The sequence below is a fragment of the Cynocephalus volans genome, chromosome 1 (genome assembly GCF_027409185.1).
Source record: "Cynocephalus volans isolate mCynVol1 chromosome 1, mCynVol1.pri, whole genome shotgun sequence".
Taxonomy (NCBI): Eukaryota; Metazoa; Chordata; class Mammalia; order Dermoptera; family Cynocephalidae; genus Cynocephalus; species Cynocephalus volans.
The window spans coordinates 11884273-11908192 of NC_084460.1; positions in this window are offsets into that span (position 1 = coordinate 11884273).

Sequence of the window (23920 nt, forward strand, 5' to 3'; positions counted from 1 at the left end):
GCTTGGATCCTTAAAGAAAATCACAAAGAAGAAGCCATGAAAAGAGACCAACAAGGCATTTATAGGTTCAGGGGTCAAGGAGTAGACTGTACACCAGACTGTTAGATTTGAAAAGAAATGTGAAATAAATTTGAATAAATAATGGTAACTAGCTTCTTTCTATCTTTGATGCTAGAAAATAAGGAGTTATTAAATATTTTCTTTTTTTAGTACTAAAAATAGTCAAAAAAATTACTCAGAAATTTTTAATTAGTTCTTTGTATGCAAATTAACCCTTACAAGGGAGACGATCCATGGACTGTCAATGAACCAAGGTAAATGCAGGATTTATGAGAGAAGGGAGAGAGGGAAGAGAAAAACTGAGTGTTCTGGGAACAGTGAACCTTTGTTAACTTGTTTTGGATAAACTGATTCCTGGCAGCTGGCTAACAGGTCAGCTGGCCTGTCTGAACTTGAGCAGGCTGATTGGACATTAAATAAAAACATTTTATTTCTTTGTGGATATAGTGAAAGCCCCTGAGTGTTTAAGTGTGGCACACATGTGGCCAGCCATCTCTGGAATGCCTCCCTATCTCTTTCATTAGTGTCACCACCTTCTTTAAACCACAAAGCACCATCTCCCATCTTAGAAGTTCTTGAGTGCTTTATGCATAAGTAATTTAGAAACAGTATAAAAAGTTTTGAAAATCGAGCAGAAAATCAGCCTTTTTAATACTATTTTAATATCTGGAGGTATTTCCTTGCAGCTATTTCATGTGCTTATTTTATATAATTATAATTCTAGTGAATACATAATTTTGCATCTTGATTTTTTTTTTTTTTTACCTTCTAGTATATCATAGACTGCTCAAGATTTCTCTACAGAAAAGTTTTTGGCCTCCTATTATTTTCTCTTACTCCTAGCTCCTCACTTCCTCAAAGGGGCTCAGGAGGGAATTAATGATATACCGAAAGGAAAGAAAGAAATATTTAGAGAAGCAAAAATTCACGAGAAGCAAGGAAGTTGTCTTCAAGTTGCTTAAAGGTTGCTTGAGAAGGAGTCTGCTTTGTTCGGAATGAGCCCAGAGCTTTGAGTTAAGATCAAGAGGTGGAAATCACACGGAGATGGAATTCAGCTTTTAGAGCAGTTTGAAAACTACCCAGCTGTCTCAGGAGTAGTGAGTCCTTATCACTGGAGGAATTCAGGCGAAATGGGAATGACAGCCCACCAGAGACCCTTCTGCAGGTAGCTAAGCATGGAATGCGGGGCAGCAATGAATGGCAGCTCTGGACTCTAACATTCAGTTTGATGGGCTGATCTGGTCTCTATAGTTGTGAACAGATCATCTTAAACTCAGTGGCTTGAAAGCATGACAATCATTTTATTATTATTTCTCACGGTATTAAGGGTTGACCGGGCTCAGCGAGGTGGTTCTTGCTCAGGGTTTCTCATGTCAGTCAGTGGTTGGGTTGGGATCATTGTGAAGACTCCCTCACTCCTATGTCTGGGCTCTGGGCTGGCAAGACTCAAACAGCTGTACAACTGGAGTATCTGGGTTTCTTGGGCATCTCTCTCTACTGCTGTGTGGTCTTTCCAGCATGGTGACTTCAGCGTAGTGGACTTCTCACATGGCAGCTCATGTAGAAACACAAGTGTCCTGAGAAAGAGAGGCAGGCTGATGTTGTATCACCTTGTATGACCCGGTCTTGGAAGTCACATAGTATTCTTCTGCTGTCCTTTACTAATTGTGACAGATACAAAGACCTGCCCAGTTCCAAAGGGAGGGGACAGACTCCACTTTTGGTAGGGGAAATGGAAAATTTCTGGAAGTTTTATGTGTGGCTATACATATTCTTGTAGCCACTTTCAGAAAATACAATGTGTCCCATGAGCTTTCTAGAGGAATGCTTTTCTCATGTTTCTGGGTGGGGGGTTAAGCCAACATGATTAGGGTTCTCCTCAAGGTGTCTCAGTCTTTTGTGCCTTAGATATTTCTGATATAGAGGTCATAACAGAGTCTGCAATCTTTATGTAAGGAGGGATCAACCCAGAACCGAGGGAAGGAAGGGCTGGCCAGTTAGCTCAGTTGGTTAGAGCACAGCATTATAAAACCAAGGTCATGGGTTCAGATCCCTGTACGGACCAGCCCCCAAAAGAAGAACTGAGGGAAGAGAGAATAAACAGAACTGGCCCAATAGTGACATTCATGAATAGTACAGGAAGCCAAACACAGGCTAGGTGCATATCCCTCCTCTCTGGGAATCCTGTGGAGAGGGAAACACCATCAGGATTCACTGATTGGCCCTAATGTGAAGCTTGGGAAAGTATGGATTATATGTTTCTATCCATCTACACCAGTGGGGGAGTCATGTTCAACTACTAACAACAGAGATTCATTTGCAGTGGCTGGAACTCACAGGTGCTTACTATATAAAAGAAAACTGAAGATCAGCAGACCAAGGCAGTTCCACGAAGTCTTCATGGACTGTATTTCCTTCCATTTTCCTAATCTATTTTCTTGCTCCATTTTTCTGCTTTCATTTAAAATATTATCTCATGGTCCAAGATGGCTGCTGGAGTTCCAGCCATATTCCAGGCAGCAGGAAGGAAAGAGGAAGCTTTGCCTGCTGGCTTTTGGGCAGGCTTCAAACTAAACTTCCATTTGTATCACTTTGGCCAGAAATTAGCTACATGGGCTCACCAAGTTACGAGGCTGGGAAATGCAATTTCTTAGCAGAAGACATTGCCCATGGTTTTGTTTTCTAAAGACAAAAAGTAAAAATTAATATTTTGAGGCAAGATGTCCTCTCTGTCAAATTTCCTATTTAAGAAATAAAAAAAAATACTCACTAAATTAAGTGCACCATAAAGACCTTTCTAGTGATATATAATTGTGCTAACATTTCTTCTTAAGTGCCTCCAAGAAATGAGAGATTTACTTCAATATTTTAAAATCAGAGGTGGGAAGTAGATTCTGTAGAATACTTTCCCTACTATAAACAGTTGACGACAGCATGCAAACCATGTTTGAAACCTCCCCTAATTTCAATGCACGTTTCTCTCTTTCGGTTTAAATGACTGAAGTCACAGCTAATGCAAGAAATAAGACGACAATACAAACTTCAAGGAATGGCACTAAATCTCTGAAACATTCATTAAGCCAGTCCATGTGCCTTGTGATTCTGATCCTGAGTGACAGAGCCAGCAATTTAGGTCATTGCCAATATTAAAATATTTTCTCAGTGTTTCACACTGTGCGTGTGTGTGTGTGTGTGTGTGTGTGTGTGTGTGTGTGTGTGTACGACAGAAAATGTCATGAAATATTCTTCTAGTCTTCTCTACCTGCAAACATCTTACACTTAAAGGCTCAGCCGAAGTCTCATTTTTTTCCTGAAGCTTTCACCAGCACGAGCGTTTTGCCATCTCTACTGATTCAAATGTTTGCAGTATAGTTAGTACGAACATTGAACAAACATTAAGCAAACATTTAACATCATTCCAAATCCCTCAGTACTTAATCGTGGCCTGCTAGTGTCATATGTAGTGTTCTTGTCTTTGCAAATTGTGTGAGCTCTTTGAGGTCAGAGTTCTTGCTTCACACTTTTTTGTATTATTCCACTTTAGGCATTAAATATTTCCAGGTTGATAGAGTCTCATAGGTTACTCTGGCAGTAGGCATCAGAAACAAGAGTAGCCTATACCAACTAGCTCATTGAATGTTTCCACTACAGAAAAAAAATTTACTCAATACTTTGGGTCTCAAAAGCAAACTGTAACACACTTTCCAGAATGGCTAAAATGAAAAAGAGAGACAGTTTTTAATAGGAGTGTAAAGTTGTACAACCACTTTATAAAAGTGTTTGATCTTATCTACTCAAGCTGAACATAGGCATATTTTATGACACAGAAACTCCACTCCAAGTTATATACTCAACAGAAATGCGTGTATACATGCAGAAACAGCAAACATGCACAATATTTGTAATAGTCCCAAAATGGAAACTACCCATATGTCCCTCAACAGTATAATGGATGAACAAATTGAGTGAAGGGTAGTAAATTCACATGATGGAATATTAGATGACAATGACAAAAATTAACAAATGTTTCCCACATGCAAACAACATGGATGAATCTCACAAACATCATGTTGAGTGAAAGAAGCCAAACGTAAAATAGAACTTACCATATGGTTTCATTTATATAAATTTCAAAAACAAGTTAAACTAATCTGTCCTTTTAGAAATCAGGACAGTGGTCACCCTTGCTGGGGAGGGGAAAGAGGCAAAAGGAGTGCTTATTTTTTAACGTGGTTCTGGTTACATGGGTATGATGTATTCACTTTGTGAAACACACACTGAGCTGTACACACACTTACGATTTGTGCATTTTTATCTGAGTATGTCATACTTCAGTAAAAAGCTTACTAGAAAACAAACAGAAACGGCAGGCTGTGGCTGGCATGTGATAGGTGGATCACCTACTCTACCGTCGCTGTGTGCTATTGGACACTGTAAAATGAGGGGTTTAGACTCACAAGAAAATCTCCAGACTTGCTTGTAGCTCTAATATTCTATGGTTCTAAGATTCTATTAAAATCCCATTGAAAAAAAGACTAGAAGAAAATTTTTTTGGAAATTCCAGTTGCCTGTTGCCAGGGAGGGGCCCCAGGGACAGTCCAGCCCTCAGTGCGGAGCTAATCATCATGTGTGTGTTCCGTTCCTGGGGTGAGTCAGAGCACCCTTTATTGAAAAGTGAGAGGCCTGGAGGCTGGAGCTGCAGCTGTACTTTCTAGATTCTTCCTCATCTTCTCTTCTGTCATCCCCTTTTCTTTCTTCCCTTGTCAGCAGCTTTCTAGGCTGGCACCCTTTGTGTTCGGGACTGACAGCTGGCTGGGAAATGTGCCCACGTTTCTCTTCCCTCACTGGCGTCTGTCTTAGCTCTGCTTGTTATGGCCACTGCTGTGAGCTCACGCATCCTCTGTGTCCAGTGCTCCCCCCCCCCCCACCAAATAGCTGATCCTGCCCCGTTTGCAGTTCCTGGTGGTGCACGGCATTTCAAAATTAAAAATTTAAAACATTCTCCCTCTCTGCTTTTCTTTTCAATGGCATACTTGTCAATTTCAAAGGGCTACATTATACTGCTCAGAAAAAAAATAATCAAGGAGAGAAAATACAGAAAAGAGATGTCACAGATGGGCAGGCTGATGGAAGGCAGAAATAGACATGTGACCATCCCCTCCATTTCACCACTTTGTTCTGAAGTGCTCTGCTCATGCACGGGGACAGGTTACAGGAAGCATGGACGAATGATACCAGGCAAGCTCGCTACAACTCCTGACCCAAAGGGGACGCAGGATGTGGGCAAATGCATATGTAATCAACAATGAGAAACCTCAAATTAATAATAACAGTGATGAAATGGAAATGACACAAGGAACACCAAAGGGCCAAGGGGCCCTCTGGGACACTGTCAGTTTCATAAACAAAGCCTCATGGAATGCAGACAGGCTAAAATTGAAAACACTCTCAGTGCAGCCAAAGTCTGAGGCTGGTTTGAGAGATTAATGGAGCGTGCAGCAGGTAGGCTCCATAATCATGAAATATAGACAGCACAAATGTGGCTCTGTGCACTTGCTTGGGGGCCTTTTTCTGAGGGCGGGGGGAATGACTAAAGGAAACCTAATAAAGCTAAGGGAATTTTGAGCAAGAAAAAGTAAAATCTAGCCCATAGTGGAATAGTTATTGAGAAAAAAATGGTGAAAGGGTTGGAGTGAGCAGGACCCTGAAACTGCATGGGCTCTACAAGATTTTAAAAGGATACACTTATTTTTCTTGGCATGCAGTTCTCTGAGTTCCCTCTTTTCCCATGGTTATTTGATATTTCGAACCTTGGTTATGGGGCAAGATGACATTATTGACATTAATGTAAAGTTATTTTCCAGCCAGCTTGGCGCTGCAGACTTGCACATACTATCCAGACCCTGGGAAACCAAGGAAGAAATCAGTAAAGCTGTGCTGACTCCACCCCTTCTGCAGGATCCTGAGATAACAGCAAGGACAGGTGAGAACTTGCACCTGGCTCCTTGCATGCAGCCCCCAGGGCTCATGTCACTCTCCCTCCTGCTTTCCATTTCCCACATTCCATTCCCTCAGCCCCCTCTTAAAAAACCCCTCAGTAAATCTGAGTCTTTGAGAGGGCTTTAGCCTGGCCATCCTGCTTCAGGTTTACTGGAGAGATGAGTTAGCCTACCATCTCTCCTCAGGTCACCTGAGCCAACTCAGTCAGCTGAATAAAAGCTGACTTCCATGTTCACCAACATTTGACCTTCGAGTGGTTTGCTTTTGAAAGGGGGCAGGCCACCAGACCTGCACCTGGTAAGAAAGTTCTGTTGCTCATTATACTTAAGGCATTGTTGTAGAACTTGGCCTCCCTCCCTCCCGCCTCCCCCTGCACAGTTCAGGCCCATGTCCTGCCTGCTTTGATTGGATGCGTTTGCTGGGATTCTAGAAGCAAGAGATTGAGAAAAGTGAAGAACGTTGGTTTCTTCCTTCCACACTCCACTCCCAGCCCTGATATACGACACCAAACAGTCATAAAACCACCTCATCTGATGGTTAAAGGATGAGCCAGATTTGCTGGGCCCCCTCTTATCCATTTCTAATTTTGTGATTTTCTGCTCCACGAACCCATTAGGTACATTAGAGAAAAACAGCCCAAGTTCTGCTAAAACGGCGTGAACTAAAATACCCCTGGTGTTCAAGAATGAGACTTACTGCCTAGTTTAAGGATCATTTTGTTTTGTTTTTTCAGTGGCGGGCCACTACAGGACCCAAACCCTTGACTCTGGTGTCATAACAGCACACTCTAACCAACTGAGCTAACTGGCCAGCCCGAAGGATCATTGTTTATAAGGCCACTAAAAGACGAAAACTAAATAGTAAAAATGACAAGAACAAATACTTTTAGGTGCTTACCATGAGCCAGATAATGTTCTAAGCACTTTACAGATACTTGCAGCTACAACCCCGTGATGGAAGTGCTATAGCTACACCTAACTGAGAAACTTAGGAAACTGTGAAGGAGAGGAATGTCCATTCACTCAACAAATTTGAGTGTATGTCAAAAAGTTCATGGAAAAAATAGATTTAAAAGATAATACAAATCTTTCCATGAGCTTTCTGAAGTACCTTCATGTTTCTGAACTCTTGTTGCATGCCTGGACATAGCAAGTCTGCCCAGTTCTAGGTGGTGCTAATCAGGACCAGAGCTGGTACAGTAGTTTGCTTGGGCTGCCATAACAAAACAGCACTGACTGGGTGGCTTGAACAACAGAAATTTATTTCCTTACAGTTCTGGACACAAAGTCCAAGCTCTAGGTGTTGGCAGGTTTGGTTTCTCCTGAGGCCCCTCTCCTTGGCTTGCAGATGAGTGACTACCTTCTCCCTGTGTCCTCAGACAGCCTTTCCTCTGTGTGTCTATATGCCTGGTCTCCCTCTGTGTGTCCTGATCTCCTCTTCCCATAACGTCAACAGTCAGATTAGATTAGATTAGGGCCCACCCCAACGGCCTCCTTTTATCTTAATTACCTCTTAAAGGCCCTATCTCGGACTACAGTCACATTCTGAGGGACTGCATGTTAGAGCTTTAACATATGAATTTGGGGGAGACACTGCAGCCCATAACAGCTGAGAAGACAATTTGACTCCTCTACCAATATCACAGGACTTTAACTTCGTCCCACTGAGCCAGGGCTAGAAGGTTTCTTCTCCCGGCAACATCTGCATTCACAAATAGGGGACATTCTCAAGATCTAAACCTTGAGCCCCCGTGGAGCCTAGTGGAGGAACCGCACTGAAGCAATCTGCCCATACGGTAGATTCCAGCAATTCAGCAGCCACAATACAATGCGGGCTTGTGTGGACCAGCGGAAGCAACTGTGGCCAGACGTTCAGAGTGTAAAGGAAATATCTGCTTATACTATATTTTTCTTCCTTCTTTTTCCTCAGAATGGTTCAAAAGTAAATAAACTGGACTTCAGCAGCCCTGCCACACAAAGCTGAATTCATGCCTTCAGTGATTCCTTCTGTGCTTGTCACATTCCTCCCTGCTCCCGGGCACTTCAAACACTATTGATTCATTCTTCCATGAATTTCAATGAGGACAGCACTGCAGAGCCCTGTTGTTCCTGCTCTTCAGATGGGATTTCACGCTCTATCTGCCAACTTATTAAGAGCACCCACTCCTTCCAGTTTTTGGAATTTATTATGATTATATTTTCTCTTTGTCATCTTAATCTTGAAATAAAGAGCTTTGGGACCCAGAAATGTATTATATCCACCAAAACATTCATTTAGTTCCATCTCCCAAAACTGTTTAGAAAAACCATTTTTAAATGTTTGAAAAGAATATCTGGGAGTGTGGATGAGCAATCATGATACACTGCCTGCACAATGCTTAGAAAATATGCTCCCAACTAGATCTAGTTTCTAGATCCCTTTAGAAAGGAGGAAAATAAACAGTTCAGATGCAGCCAGTTATAAGAAGATAAAGATCACTGTATGGTTAAAAAACATGTTTTTATCTCATTTGTAAATATGCAAGATTTGGAAATCCAGGTACTACATGGCATGGTAGCTGTTGGTCCTGAAAACCTGCAGGTAATTTGGTGCAGAGTCTAACTTCCTCTGGCTTTAAGTTAAAAAAGCAGATAGATAGAGAATGAAGAGCAGCCATCTGCTTGTGTGTGAAATGCCCCTCTTGGCATGGAAGAGGAAGCTTCCCAGCTTTCTGCATTCTGTCCTGTGACTCAAGAGATCATTTCACATCCCATTGCCTCGTGTTCCTTCTCATTAAGATGACAGTAACTTCTCCTGGTTCCTCCGTCACAGGAGCATTATGTCAGGCAATTAAGGGTTAATTAATTAATTGGAGAACAACCATGTGAGAGAGAAAATGAGGGTTTCTACTGCATTGCCTTGGCTTTAGGTAAGGCCACCCCTAAATCAATTTTAATCAGAAGATTAGGGCTCAATTTTTAATTGCTAGTCACACTTTGAGGATTTAAATGAACATGAATCTCTTGAATATAATTTTTCCTAAATCAGATTGTTTTTTCCCCTGCAAGTCTTACTTCTAGTACCTACTTCACTGGGTTAATCAATAAAATATCTTGCATTAAATTTAGTAGTTCTATTGTGAATCAATGAAAATGACAGGGACTTTTCTTTCTTTCTTTCCTTTTTTTTTTTTTTTTTTTGTTATTTAATATGTTTTGCCATTGTTGCTTATTTAAGTTAAATGGAAGAAATTCCATAGCCAGTATGGATTTGCTTCTTTCCATCTTTTATATTCAGAGGTAATCTAAACCAAAACTTAGGATGAAATAATGACAGACTTTGAATGAAAAGTCAATGATTAAAAAAAAAAAAAGAAAGAAAGAAAGAAAGAAAAATCCCCGATCACCTGCTGATTATCCAAATGCTGGTTTTCTAGGGTGAACATGATGGAGCTGTTTCCCCTCAGTCTCCCTCCTGGGCTCACTTCATTAATGGGAAATGAGCTGGAGCATGCACATGTAGACCATCGGGGCTGCTTGAACGGACCTGCTTCCCTGCTGCTGGGAGAGCTGGTGCCAGTTCCAACTCAGCCACAGAGAGCTGTGGTTCAGGGGCCTGAGTGGTCCAGATCCACGATGCCCGGGCAGAGGCTGAACTTCCATTTCCTTACTGCCTTCTCTTTCAAACAGGAGGGGATCTCTGATTTGCACCCCAGAGAACGTGAGGCTTCCACTACCTTACAGAGCACCCTGCTTTCTCCTCATGGCCAAAGCAAATCAAATCACTTTGTTGAAGGTAGAAACCCTCTAACTATGGCTATAGGTGCAGCCTCCACTGTTTTCCAGTTTCCCCAAAAATGTGCTGTTACAGTCCTCAAAGAAACATGTTCCTCTGCTACTCAGTGTAAACTATCTGCTCAATTTTTAAAATTTATTTAATTCATTCAACTAACGTTTTTTGAACACTGACATATGACACTCTACTAACTACCAGGAATAGAAAGAAAGTATAAGACAAAGTCTGCCTCCACACAGTTAAAATTAATTCTGCGGAGAAGAACATGGCAGAACAAGGAGGGAAAGCCAAAATCCATTGGTTTTCCCTCTCTATAGTCAACCTGGTCATCTGGTCACAGACTGAGTGGAGAAGTGGGAGAAGCTTTGAAAGAATATGAAAGTTCTTTGTGAATTAAATATATGAGTTCAAATCTGGGAATACTTAGAGTTCATATTTCTGTTATAGAAATTCCTGTACTTTTGCTTGGTTCAATTTTTTTTTTTTTTGTAAATTCTTTCAGGTAAAGCTGTTTGCTTTTATCCATCTTATGTCAAATTTTTTTCTACTAAGAATGGAGTGATAAGAGGGGCCTCACAGATAATCCAATCCAACCCCTTCATTTTAAAGATTAAAAAATCTAACTCCCAGCTAAATGATTTGTCCCAAATCACATTGCTACAAAATGGTAGAGTGTGTCTAGAACTCAGTTTTCCTATCCAATCTCATGTTAGCTCAGAATAAGAAATTACTGTGTAATCTCTGTAATATCCCCATGATATTTTTTTCATAATGCCTTCAAGTTTGTGGAGAATTTTTTTTTTTAATGTGTATGGATAAACCACATTAATAGAATTAATTAAAATATGACTTAGTAGATTGCAAGATGGCTATAAATTCTTTACCTCCCTTACTCCTTGAATATATTCTTCACCTGTGACTGGCTTTGACATTAAACAAGCGTGAGGCTGGCCGAGGCCTCAGTGGCATTTGTGCTTTGGGCCTTGCCTTCTGGCTGCTGTTGGAACTCAGCTGCCATATAAAGGAGTTCAGCCTAGCCTGCTGGATGGTGAGGGACACATGGACCAGCTGGACCAGTTGCTTCTGTCACTTCAGCCAGTAGTGCAGGTAGCCCTCAGCCAAATCACCAGCTGACTGCAAACACATGAGTGAATTCAGCTGAGCTCAGCCATGCCCGGCCAGACAGAACTAGCCAGCCAGCTCCTGAGCTAAATAGAGTAAATGGCTCTTCTTTTAAGTCCTTGATAGTTGGGGTGGGTCATTGCCAAGCAAAAGTTAGGTAATCCAATGAATATAAGAATGAGCACAGAAGAAGTGAGTTCAAGAGAAGAATGTGAGCAGTTGCTAGTCACAGTAAATAGTGGGGTTTTATTTTGAAACTTAAACTTTATATACCATAGAGCAGAACCTTAATGCCAAATTTGCTATTTTCTGGAGGAAAGTATTTTTATCTGTTTCTCCCTGGGAGAATCTTCCTCATGGGTTGAATGCAAGTTCTCATTATGCTTATCTTCTAATTTAATTTCAAGTCTTGGCCAATAGATGTTCACTAATTAACATGAAATTGCAAAAAATATTTTTCTATTAAAAGCACGCACACACACGCACACACGCGCACACACACACACACACACACACACACATGCTGCCAGATGCAGAATTGTGTCTCCTATTACAGGGTCATCTATCCAGGAGGCTGTATCTTGTGATCTCTTAGAGCCAGAGCTCTGTTTACTGTGGATTCCTGCCAAGATAACCCTTGGCATCCTTCAAAGATTTCTTTTTTAACAGCAGCATCTCTGTAATGCAATATGCTTTCAAGAAACTGAAATATAACCCTGATAGAATATAAAGATAACTCCTTGTAATAAATAAATGCAATACTATTTCCTGTAGTTTTGGGGAACAAAACTTATCAGAAAACAGTTTTCAAGTCTATTCAGAAAGAGATAGGCTCCTGACAATACTCTTCTTCTCACTGCAACATTTTAGAAATTGCAAGAGAAATATATATTTGAAAACAAATACATAATGAGGTTGGAAAACAAGAAGAGGCATTTTTGGTGGACCAGAAGAAAAATGGGATCATACCATAGAAAGTGAAAACCCACATAGGAGAGAACTGCTGTAAAATGCGGGTGGGGGTATAGGGCATCTTGAGGGCGTTTCCAGCCCAAAGGTAGCAAAAACGGAAGCAGGGGAGGACCTGGGTGGGGCGGCATCTCGATCACTGGTTGGGATACAAGACAAGCCATTTAATTCCTCTGCAGGGCTCTCCCACCTCTCTGCAGGGCTAGATGGAACTCAACAGGGTTGTCTCAGTCCAAGCAGAAGAGCCGAATCTGGCCCCTGGGTGGGAGTGGCAGGAAAATACTCTGCGGGTGGTGATTAAACGGAGCAATAAAAATTACTCATGTCCATCATCGGATGAGTGGATATGGAAACTGTGGTACATCTACACAATGGAATACTACTCAGCTATAAAAACGAATGAAATACTGCCATTTGCAACAACATGGATGGACCTTGAGAGAATTATATTAAGTGAAACGAGTCAGGCACAGAAAGAGAAATACCACATGTTCTCACTTATTGGTGGGAGCTAAAAATTAATATATAAATTCACACACACACACACACACACACACACACACACACACACAAAACTGCGGGGGGGGGGGAAGAAGACATAACAACTACAATTCCTTGAAGTTGATACGACAAGCAAACAGAAAGGACATTGTTGGGGGGGAGGGAGGAAAGGGAGGAGGGAGGGAGGTTTTGGTAATGGGCCACAATAATCAACCACATTGTATATCGACAAAATAAAACTAAAAAAAAAAAAAATTACTCATGTCCAGAAGATGGCACACCCTGCCGTCCTGACCTTGACATTGTGAAGAGTACAAGCTGCTTGTCCCTCGATTTGGGTTTGTCTGATGTTTTCTCATGATGAGAGTCAAAAGTGAGGTTGTGTCCAAGGGAAATGGCTTTAACTACAATGTTTTTTTTTTTTTTTTTTTTTGTCTTTTTCGTGACCGGCACTCAGCCAGTGAGCGCACCGGCCATTCCTATGTAGGATCAGAACCCGCGGCGGGAGCGACGGCCGCTCCCAGCGCCACACTCTCCCGAGTGCGCCACGGGCTCGGCCTAACTACAATGTTTTTATATGATATTAATTCTGTCAAATAAGCTGTTTCTTGAGTTCAAGGAGTATAATGCTAAAAGACACCAAATTTGCCACAAAGCGAGCCCTCAAGAGAGAAGGCACACTTAGGTGGGGGGTTCTCTCTACCGCAGGTTGCTCAGCTCCCTGCACATCAGTATCAGAACCAGCCCGCTCTCAGTCCAGGTCATATCACACCGACCTCATGTTACTTTTGACCATAATGGTATCATGGAGCAGCATTAATTTCTCTAAAGAAGGGGGAGGGGAGAAGTCGACTTGAAAAATCACTCCCTATTTCATTCTGCCCATAAATAAAAATTAAAAGACTTTCATTGTCAAACATAATCATTTATCTTTGGAAACATCACAATCTTCAGATAATTCTGAGTAGAAATGATTAAATCAACTGCCCATTCCTCACCACTTACATTAAAAAAAAAAAAAAAAGATGAGGTAAACATGTCACCCTTCTCAATGTCTATTTTTGACATCTCTTAAGCCTGTTCCAGTCACATTAACTTTTCTGTTTCTTGAGCAGGTCTCTTTCCTCCCCTCAGGAAGATGAGTGGGAGTGGAGGTGAATGTAAAAGAGAAAAAGGACATAAAACGAGAGGGCCTCATACAAACATGTTTCATGACCTGAGGACATGGTTAACTTAACCCAATGAGGCTAAGGACTAATGTAAATAAACTGTGAACCATGAGCCTTAAGAAGCACACAGTCTGCTCTCCATGATGTCACCATGTCCTGGTCCTCATATCCTATTGTCCATCTCCTGTTAGTCTCTAACACTCAGTCTTCTTTCTTCTCCTGTCCCCAAATGCCAGCATTCTCCAATATGGGTGTAGCAGGTAGCTTTTGTTCTGCATCCGCTTTGACACTCAGAGTTCTCTCACTTCCACAGCTTTACCCATCACTTCTCTGTTACCTTAAGAAACCTCAATGTCCTCATCTACACAATGGGGACAGTAACAGTACCTATTGCACAGAGCATGTCAGGACAAGAAATCACATTCTAAAGCTGAACTTAAAAAAGAATTCTTTTAAAATATCAATTTTAAGGAATGGTTAAGACCAAACAAAAGTGGTCTTGGAGATGCACAATTGGATGATAAAACTGTAAATAAAGTGTTTACTATAAAAATCAGGATAGATATTTGTACACCCATGTTCATAGCAGCATTATTCACAATAGTCGAAGGCTGGAAGCAACTCAAGTGTCCGCTGGCGGATGAATGGATAAACAAGGTGTGGTGTATATATACAGTGGAATTATTCAGCCTTACAAAGGAAGGAAATTTTGACACATGCTACAACACAGGTGAACCTTAAAGACACTATGCTGAATGAATAAGCCAGTCACAAAAGGATAAATACTGTATGATCTCCTCCAAAGCTCAGGTGGAAGCTTGATCCCCAGGGTGGCAGTGTTGAAAGGTGGAGCATTTGGGAAGTGATTGGATCATGAGGACTATGTTCTCATGAATGGGTTAATCCATTCATGAGTTAATAGATCAGTGGGTTATTGGATGAGCGGGTTATCATGGAAGTGGCACTGGTGGCTTTAGAAGGAGAGCAAGTGAGCATATTAGCACACTCTGCATCAATCATGAAGGGACTTTGCAGAGTCCCCACCCAGAAGAAGGCCCTCACCAGATGCACCCCTCGACCTTGGTCTTCCCAGCCTCCAAACTGTAAAAATAAATTCAGTTTTCTTATAAATTATCAGTTTCAGGTATTGTTTAAGCAACAGAAAATGGACAAATACAGGTGGCTAGGGAGGTTCTGTTTCTTGGTCTGGCGGGTGTTTACAAGGGTATTTGCCTTATAATAATTCAGGATTTGCTTTGATTTTCAGTATCTATGTTTTATCTTACAGTAAAAAGTTTTAAAAAAATAAGATAAAATAAACAATAAAAGGTTTTTTTAAACAAAGAAATAATATACAGAACACTTAGAATCCTGCTTGGCATGTAGAAAGCCCTCAACACATGGTAGCTACTGTTACTATTATGTACTGTCCCTGCCTCCTGTTATTCATCATCTCCACCGCCACCACCCAGCATGAGGGTCTGCCCACAGGTGGCTCCAGGACCCACCTGCTGAGTGTGATGTCCAGAGAGGTTGCCGGACTGAACCTGAGGGGCCCTAGTCTGATGGAAGAGGCAAAACCACCAGGCCTAACCTAAGTGCTGGGAGTCGAAGGTAATCATAGGTGTGGTCAAGGGTTGCTTTCAATTGGGGTGCTCTCCCGGGGAGCGGGGAAGAGTCCAGTCCTATTTTGAACAGGGAGAGGCTGGGTTTATCCCCAGGCTACATCCATTCATGTTTTGCAGCTCCATGCTCAGCTTGGTCCTAGGTGCATGATAACTGGTGACCAATATGAGATGTGAAGCTAATAATCGGGTAGTTCAGACTGTAAGTGAGCCTTTCAGAGCAAAAGGAAGCAGCCTTGAAAGATGAATGAGGTTTGGAGAGGCAGACGGAAGACTGAAAGGGAATGGCTTCCCAAGAGCCAAGAGGGAGGGGATGGGGCTGGCATCATGAGACTTGGTGAAAAGACAGGCTGCCGCCGGAGACACATGGGGCAAGCAGTGGGAAATCAGGTTGGACAGGTCACCTGAAGCCAGGTGCAGGACGGCCTTGGAGTCAGACAGAGAAATGCACATTTGAGATGATGGGAAATAGGGGGCCAGTGAACATTTTGAGCAGTGGTAATGGAAGGATTTATCCCAGCAGTGAGTCATGAGGAAGATGGGAGGGACTGGGGCCTGGAGGTTGCTGCAGTAACTGCCCTGAGGTCAGGAGATTCTGAGCTACACCTTGAGACACAAGAAACATTTGATTTGAAAGGAAAATCAACAGGACTTGGTACCTGACTAGTATGGGGAACAATAGAGGAAAACCATCTCTAACCTGAAGTCAGGAAGACGGGGTGTCGCCTCTCATGTGGACAGCTTCTCACATTCTTTTTCTAGGTCCTAGACAGTCTCAAACTTAAGCTGCACAGTCAAATCACCTGGGGATCTAGTTAAAAATGCAGGTTGATTCAGTGTGTCTGGGGTGAAATTCTGCATTTTTAACAAGCTCCCGGGTGATGCTGATGCTGCTGGCCCATGGATCAACCGCACTTCGAGCAGCAAGGTTCTGAAACAGTTTCCACCTTGGCCGTACACGAGATTGTCCTGGAGAGCTTTTAAAAATTCAAATGCCCAGGTCAGACCACTGAAGTCAAAAATCTCTGGGGTAGCTGGACAGAGGCATCAGGATTTCTAAAACTCTCCAGCTGATTAACGTGTACAACCTAGGTTAAAATTGGCTTTAGATTCTTTTAATTTCAGAGGTTAAGGAACATATTTTAGTCTTGAAAGGTTTCCTGGGTGTGTATTCCCTAGGGAAAATGACTTTCCTAAGAATTATTTTAGAATGGTTCAGTATTTGGCTTGTTTTAACTTGTGTGTACCCAATAATCAACAACACAAATCAAATTGTTCTTTAAGATGCAAGGTCCCTGAGCAAAATAACTGGCTATAGATCTTTAATGCTACTGCAGCAAGTACACTTTTTTAACTGCCTAGTAGGAGACATCTCGCAACGCCTGTGAATCCTGGTGATTTATGAGCAAGAATACACAGTGCAGAAGCTGTTGAACTGCTTCAGCTCATCGCAGAATCTTCTCTGAGAGTTCTTTTGAAGAGCTCCTGCTGTGTATTCAGTCCACCTTTCTGTAAATCCATCTCTGAATGATCAGGGCTTCTGCTCCCCCCACCTCAGCAGGTGTCTGGACTCAGCCTCCTGCTCCGTGTTAATCTTCACCATGCTGCAAAAACACACAGGAAAATCCTACACCTAGCAGCAATTAAAGTACTTTACAACAGACTGCGAATTGTGGTTGTAAAAGAGCATTTCTCCTGTGGCTTTTTTCTAGTGCCCTGGGATTTATAGCAAGTAGCCTTCATCCTATTGGGTATTAGAATCACACGATGCTTGTGCTGGGCAAAGAAATTTAAGAGGCAGGGCATAGACCCTCACCAAATGCATAGACCCCGTTTAGTCTGATTTCTTCTGGGCAGCCTAGCTTGGTCATAAATAGAGCTACAGCATTTCTTCGTGCATGCGTGGGGAGGCAGTGTGGTATCGTGCAAAGAGCCCTGCCTAATCTAGGAGTTAGGGGATCCAGTTTGTGCTTAGGTCTTATGTTTTAGTAGCTGTAGTTTCCTCATTTGTAAATCTTCTATTACACTGACTCCCTTGTGGGACTGTTGTGATCGAGGACATTCCAGTAAGTGTTTAACCACTAGGTCTCTATGGAAAAACAAAACAAAAACCTGATTTGTACCATTTGTTCATTTCCATGGTGTAAATAATCCCACTGTGGCCTGTTTCACTAACCTGGTGTTACTGAACCCGGATTTGGGAAGAGATGTGTAATAGCTCGTCATTATGTAGTATTTCTGCCATTCAGATAAAATAGACATAAATAACTTCAAGGACATAGATAATAGTAAAATGCAGTATAATAATTAGGATGTGGTGAATTTTCAGTATCTATTACCTTTGTTTTTGATATAATTTACTTAATTGTAAGTTTACATAGTTTAATTTTTAATAATGGCTGTTTTAAAAACCAGCTCCCAAATTTCCTAAAAACTTATGAATTGGCTCCCACAAGCCAGGAGAAGCTGGTTCCAGCACACTCCTGGTTGTGATCGTTTAATAAAATAGCATATGTAAAAACATTCAACACATTCATTAGGCATCTGCGTTAGTTTGCTCAGGCTGCTATAACAAAATATCAGCCTGGATGACTTAAACAGTAGAATATTTCTCATGGTTCTGGAAGCTGGAAGTCCAAGATCAAGGGTGCTTGGCAGGGTTGGTTTCCCCTGAGGCCTCTATCTTTGGCTTGCAGATGGCTACCTCTTCTCTACAACATCCTTGCAGATATGTGGCCACAAACATTTGATTTACATAAATTAGTTTAACCCACAGCTTTTGAAAAACACAGCTGTTGGGTAAAGTGTGGGCAGCCTAAGGGCACTGTCAAGTTCATCAGGTGACAGTGATGTGGAATATGATGAAGCTGCCTGCTGTAATGAGAGATTCTCAAGACACTGCTATTCTGCACACAGATGCGGAAGGAGATTGTTATTCAGGAGGTATGTAAAGGGCTACCTTATTGCTATTCAAAAGGCATTTTCTCATTTGTAGAAGTTGAGAAAATCAATATGCTGTAGTGACTGAAGCATTCAGAGGCTCAAGACACAATAGACAATGAGTCCCACCCCCACCCCCACCCCAAAGCCACAGATCAAAATCAAAGCTCTGTCCCTGCTTGTAAGAGTAGAGACTTGGAAAATCCACACAGCAAGAGCTCGGCCATGTTCCCTGAAGAGGTAGAATGTTGTTATCATTTCAAGGAATGAGAGAGAACATCAGAAAGTCTGAAAATAAGCATTTACATTGTAGAATAGGTTTCTTACGTCAGCGGAAGCTTTTGAGAATGGCTGATCATTTGATAGCATGTGCACACACAGCCCACACATGCTATTAACAATGCCTGCGACATCCAAGATCAGCAGTACTTAATTTCTCTTTACTCTTGACTTGGAAATAACATTCAAACTAGATGTGCAAATATAAAAAGAGATGTGCTGGCATCAAACAGTACCTAAAAAATCCTGGCTTATTTTGCTATTTGGATATAGGAAAGAATATACAGAATTTATTACCCTTTGTCATAAAATTAAAGCACTTATAGAGTACCCACAATTCTCAGGTGACTACGTTAAGGGCTGTGATATAAACACATCTTTGTAGCTTTAATATTCAATTCAGTTCAAACCACGAGCTCTGCCTTATGCTGGGCACCTGGGTGACCAACTGTCCTGGTTTGCCTGGGACGGTCCTGGTTTGGACACTGGACATCCTGCAACCCAGAAAATCCCTCAGTCGCAGGCAAACTGGGACAATTGGCCACCCCACTGAGCACTGAAGAAGTTACCAAAGAAAGAAAATTTCCTAAACAAGGAGTTTTCAACTTAATTGGATAAAAAGAGAGGTTAATGTATTAAACCAACTCAAGAAAGAATATGATTAACATAAGCTTGGTCTATGATTAATAGAGTACTATTGAAAAAAGTGCTATGGAAGTGCTTATGAAAATAAGTGCTTCCAGAGAAGGAAACGTGGGTTTGCTCTTATGTTCTTAGAATTTTGAAGTGCTGGGTTGAATATCTATTGAGGGACAAGCATAGTGCTGAGCAGGGTGTGTAATGTCAAACAAAGCTCACCTCTATGTAGACACTTGATTTCTAGTCTGCATACCACTAGTCATTTAATCTCTCTGAATCTTAGTTTTCATGTCTTTATAATGTGTATTATAATACTACCTTCCTTGTCTACTTCCTAGGGATGTTGGGAGAACCATATGAGATGAGTAGTGTATATAAAAGCATTTTGAAAACTACCTAATGCAATACAAGTATAACTGGGTAGGTAATATTGTTATTACTGCTGATGGAAAAAAGGAAATCCACGATGTGACTTCAGTGGTCCTGAACCGTTTTGGCCAATATGGTAGCCACTAATGGCTATTTAAATTTAAATTTAAGTTAATTAAAGTTAAATAAAAAAAATTAAAATCAGTTCCTCTGTCACCCTAGCCACATTTCAAGGGCTCAATGACTATACATGACCAGTGGCTACCATATTGTACAATGCAGAGAACCTTTCATTACCATAGAAAGTGTCACTGGACAGCACTGATCTAGAGATAAGTGATTAATATGTTATATCTTGAATATGGTGACATGTATTTGAGGTGGGGGCATTTCTATGTAAAAGCAGATATGTAACAAGAACTGTCTAGCCTTAACTCAAGTTGTGGTAGTCATTACTGCTGCACACCATATATTCCATTTCTCTTTCTCTTCTGGGCATATGTTAGCTCTTCCTAGAGCTCTTCTTGGGTTGATTGGGAACATATGACCAATTCCGGTCCATCAGCTGTGAGCACAGGTGCTATATGTCACTTCCAGGTTGATCTTCTAATTGCTGGGAAGCCATCCAAGGCTTATTCCTCATTCTTCCATGGTTACTGGAAACATCCCAAATAATGGCTGTTGACCAGCCTGGGTCCTGCAGGGAGAACTACACAAAAGCCCAGTTCAGTTTCCAGCTGACCTTTGATAGGCATGCAGAAGGATCAAGAAATCAACCTTTGCTGGTATAAGCAATAGAAATTTAGGGGGTCAAGGTCTGGCCAGTTAACTTACTTGGTTAAGGCATGGTGCTGATAACACCAAGATCTAGGGTTTGATCACTGTGCCAGCCAGCTGCCAAAAAAAAAAAGAAAGAAATTTAGGGGCTATTTGTTATTTTGGCATAGACTAGTCTATCCTGATACATTAATCTTGAGATAAGAGCAAAAGACACATGATCGGCTAGATCTCTCATCCTACTCCTCTAGCCCTGGCCATTCACCAAACACACACACACACACACACACACACACACACACACACACACACACACACACACACACACACACACACTCAGACCCACATGCACATGAAATAAAAATGACAGAACAAAAGAAATACAGCACAGCCCCACCTACCTGCAGATGGATTCAAGCTGCTCTACCTTCCTCATGTGCTGAGAGAAGACTCAAAGCCCAGTTTTAGAAACAGTCCCCATTCTCATTTTCTCGTATGGGCCCTGGTTAGTAAATTTCATGAGGACTAGAGCTGGTGTAACTGGAACCTGGGTTTTCCAGGAAGAGATTCATACACCATTTACCAAAATACACCTCTAGTGCTGGTCTCTCTGGCTGTGAAATGGAGGCAGCAAGAGGAACCAGCTATTTCCAACGCCGGTTAGTGTTTTCCCTTCCCCAAAGGAAGTGCAGGCTGTGCTGAGTTAATGACAGAATGCACTGAGTTTTTGAAAGATGGAAGGATATATATTGGTACAAATTATTCATGTTCTCTTGCCTAATCCCAAAGTGAGGATTCTATTTTAAAATGCAGGCAGCAATTTTGCTTTTGCAACTCATTGACTGTTATACTAAAGGGGTGCCATTGGGAAAACTTTGGGAAGAAACTGCAGAAATCTTATCTTTGTGTGCAAATATACTGAAGTGTCCCTGTGGATGCATATGCAACACCGTACCTGATGCTTTTATTACTATTCATCAGTGTGGCTCGGTCAGTGTCTGCCCACTCGTTCTACTCCCCTTCCTCCTGCCACCCAGTCCTGTAAAACATAGAGCCTGTGTGTATGATTACTTGCTGTCATATCTATGAAGTATCTACATGAAAAAATGAACCAAAAATAATGTGTAAAGTGCCTATTCTGAGTGCTACACGCCAGACATTTTCCCTGCACATTAGCTTTGAGAAGTAGCTCATATTATCTCCATAGTTCACATGAGGAAACCACGGCTTGGAGATGTTGCATAGCATGTTTGTAACAGAATCACCGTTCACACCTACCCATTCACCTACAGGCCAGTGGCTTCTCACAATAAGTACCTGCTACCCTCTGCCCAGGGCTTCCTCCGGCTGCAGAAGCCACCTCATCCTGCACAGAGCAGAAGGGAAAGGTCAGAACAGGAAGTACCTGGGAGCAATCCTCAACCCCCCATGAATGGGTTCAATGGATAAATACCCCAACTTCTCTCCCCCTGCGTGGGGTAACACTGAGGCACAGCCTCCCAGAGTTCACCGGTAGGAACAAGCCCCCACTGCCCACTGCAGCAAGTTGCTCATGAACATATCTTGTATAGACTCTGGCTTCCTTCCCTTCCCTATCTCACTTCCACACTCCCATACCAGTGCTTCCTAGAATCACCTCCCAAGTAAACTAGCCTTCAAACTTCTTCTCAAAGTCTGCTTCAGAAAGAATCTAATAGAAGACAGTGTTCTGTCCATATAATTAACAGTTGCTAGAACCAATATTCAAATTGTCCTGACACTATACTTTCTACATCAAGAAGGAGAGAGAATTGTTCAAATGGTCTTTTGTCTCTACTCAGGGACATTGTGAACACTGAAGAGGCCACAGATGTCGTCACCAATGATGCCCTGGTGCTCTCCCTTGCTTTGAATTGATCTTTCCAAAGGCAGCAACCCCAGGAAGTCAGCCTCTGAAAGACCTCTGGGCCTTTGATCATGCAGGAAATTGAGTACTATGCAGAAAGACACCCTTCCTGAGAATCCAAGAAGGGTTTGGAAGGAAGCTTTCTGGAAACTCAAAACATGATTCATCTTGATATCTCGGAACGCAGCCCGGGTGGCCACATTTACAAACAGCCAGGGTAGTTAAAGTTTCAACTTTAATCATAGCTACAGCATGGCCAGCAATGCCACTGACAGTGGCACCTCCATGTTCCTGCTCTGGTCATGGGCCGTGAACCTAATTGCCTATGCTTGGAAACTCCCACAAGGATGAAGTTCCCTTCTATATCCATCATGGGAAACCATGTCAGGAAGAAAGCTTCACCCAAACTATTGAAGACTGATTACTTTTCACTGTAGCCTCTACTGTTGATACATCGCCCACTTTAATCTGATATATCAACCCCCATTTGGATGTTACAGTCTATGCCAGGTTGATAATGACACTGCTGTGACTGCCTTCACAAACAATGTAACACATGTAAACAATGTAACAAAAAAAATGGGAGTCAAAAGCCCGGCCACCAGAGAAGGGAGCACTGCCCAGCACAACCTAGGCCCATGGTAGGCACGTAATAAATACACATTAAGGAAATTGAGTCGTGGATTTCCCCTAAATGGGTAAGATGCTTGAACTAAGGCCAAGTTTTCTAGCTCTGAAATAAGAGGGATGGAGGGAAGAGCTGGTAGGAAATAGCCAGAAGAATTTCAGTTCATGGAAAAATAAGGTAACCCAAGTGTCTGCTGCCTTGATGTCCTTGAGAATTCTAGCTCTACACAGTTACCAAGTGGCTTGTGTGACTTGAGGAGGCTGCCTTGTACCAGAGATGGGACAATCTGAGCACAAATAAAGATAGTAACTGCAAAGGACTGAAACATAACGGTTACATTTAAATACATGAGTTCATGATAATTAATTGGAATCCATTGGAGGAGGCAAGTGAACCAACTCATCCTTTTGAAAACTGGTCAATAAAGGGACAGAGTCAATGAAAATTCTGTACCCATCCTAGGCACCAACAGAGGTTCAGATCCTGACCAATCACCTCTAAGAAGTGTTGGGGAGCCGTTCTTTTCACTGCAGTGGTCTCTCTGCCATGTGCTTCTCCTTCTGCACTGTTGCTACTCCATCCAGCTCCTCCAAGATCCCACAGCTGCCTCTTCCTTCCGCAAGATCCAAGTCCATGCTGAATACAGCCTACTTCCTTCTCTCCCCCAAAACACCACTGCCACAAGCCAGTCCCGGTTAGAAGACTTGACCTGAAATCTTGGGGCAATGATTGAATAATAGATATCTCTATTTTAAATTCCTTTGACCACACTCACTCCTGGGAGGAGTTCTCCCATTTTCTGCAGATTCCTGCTGCTGCCATCCATGTAACTGGAGTCTCCCCTTCTTTAACCTCCTTTCAAATAACCCCCAAACTCCTCTCCCAACCACCAGCAGCCCCTACCAACCTCCTCAAACTTTCTAAACCTTTTTATTTTTTAGGGCAAACAAATTAACCCTTCCTTGATTAAATCTTTCTTTATCCAGATTATGTCTGGAGAACTTAATTTAAATAATGGAATATGCCTATTTAAATTGCTTTTCTTAAACAAAAGAGACAGTTCTCTATAACTGGGATTCTGGCTTCCTTTTGGTGCACCTGATTCAAACACCACTCAGAGTTAATTTTTTAATCTTCCTATTATAATGAAAAGTCTCTAAACATTTCAAAGGCTTAATTTCAT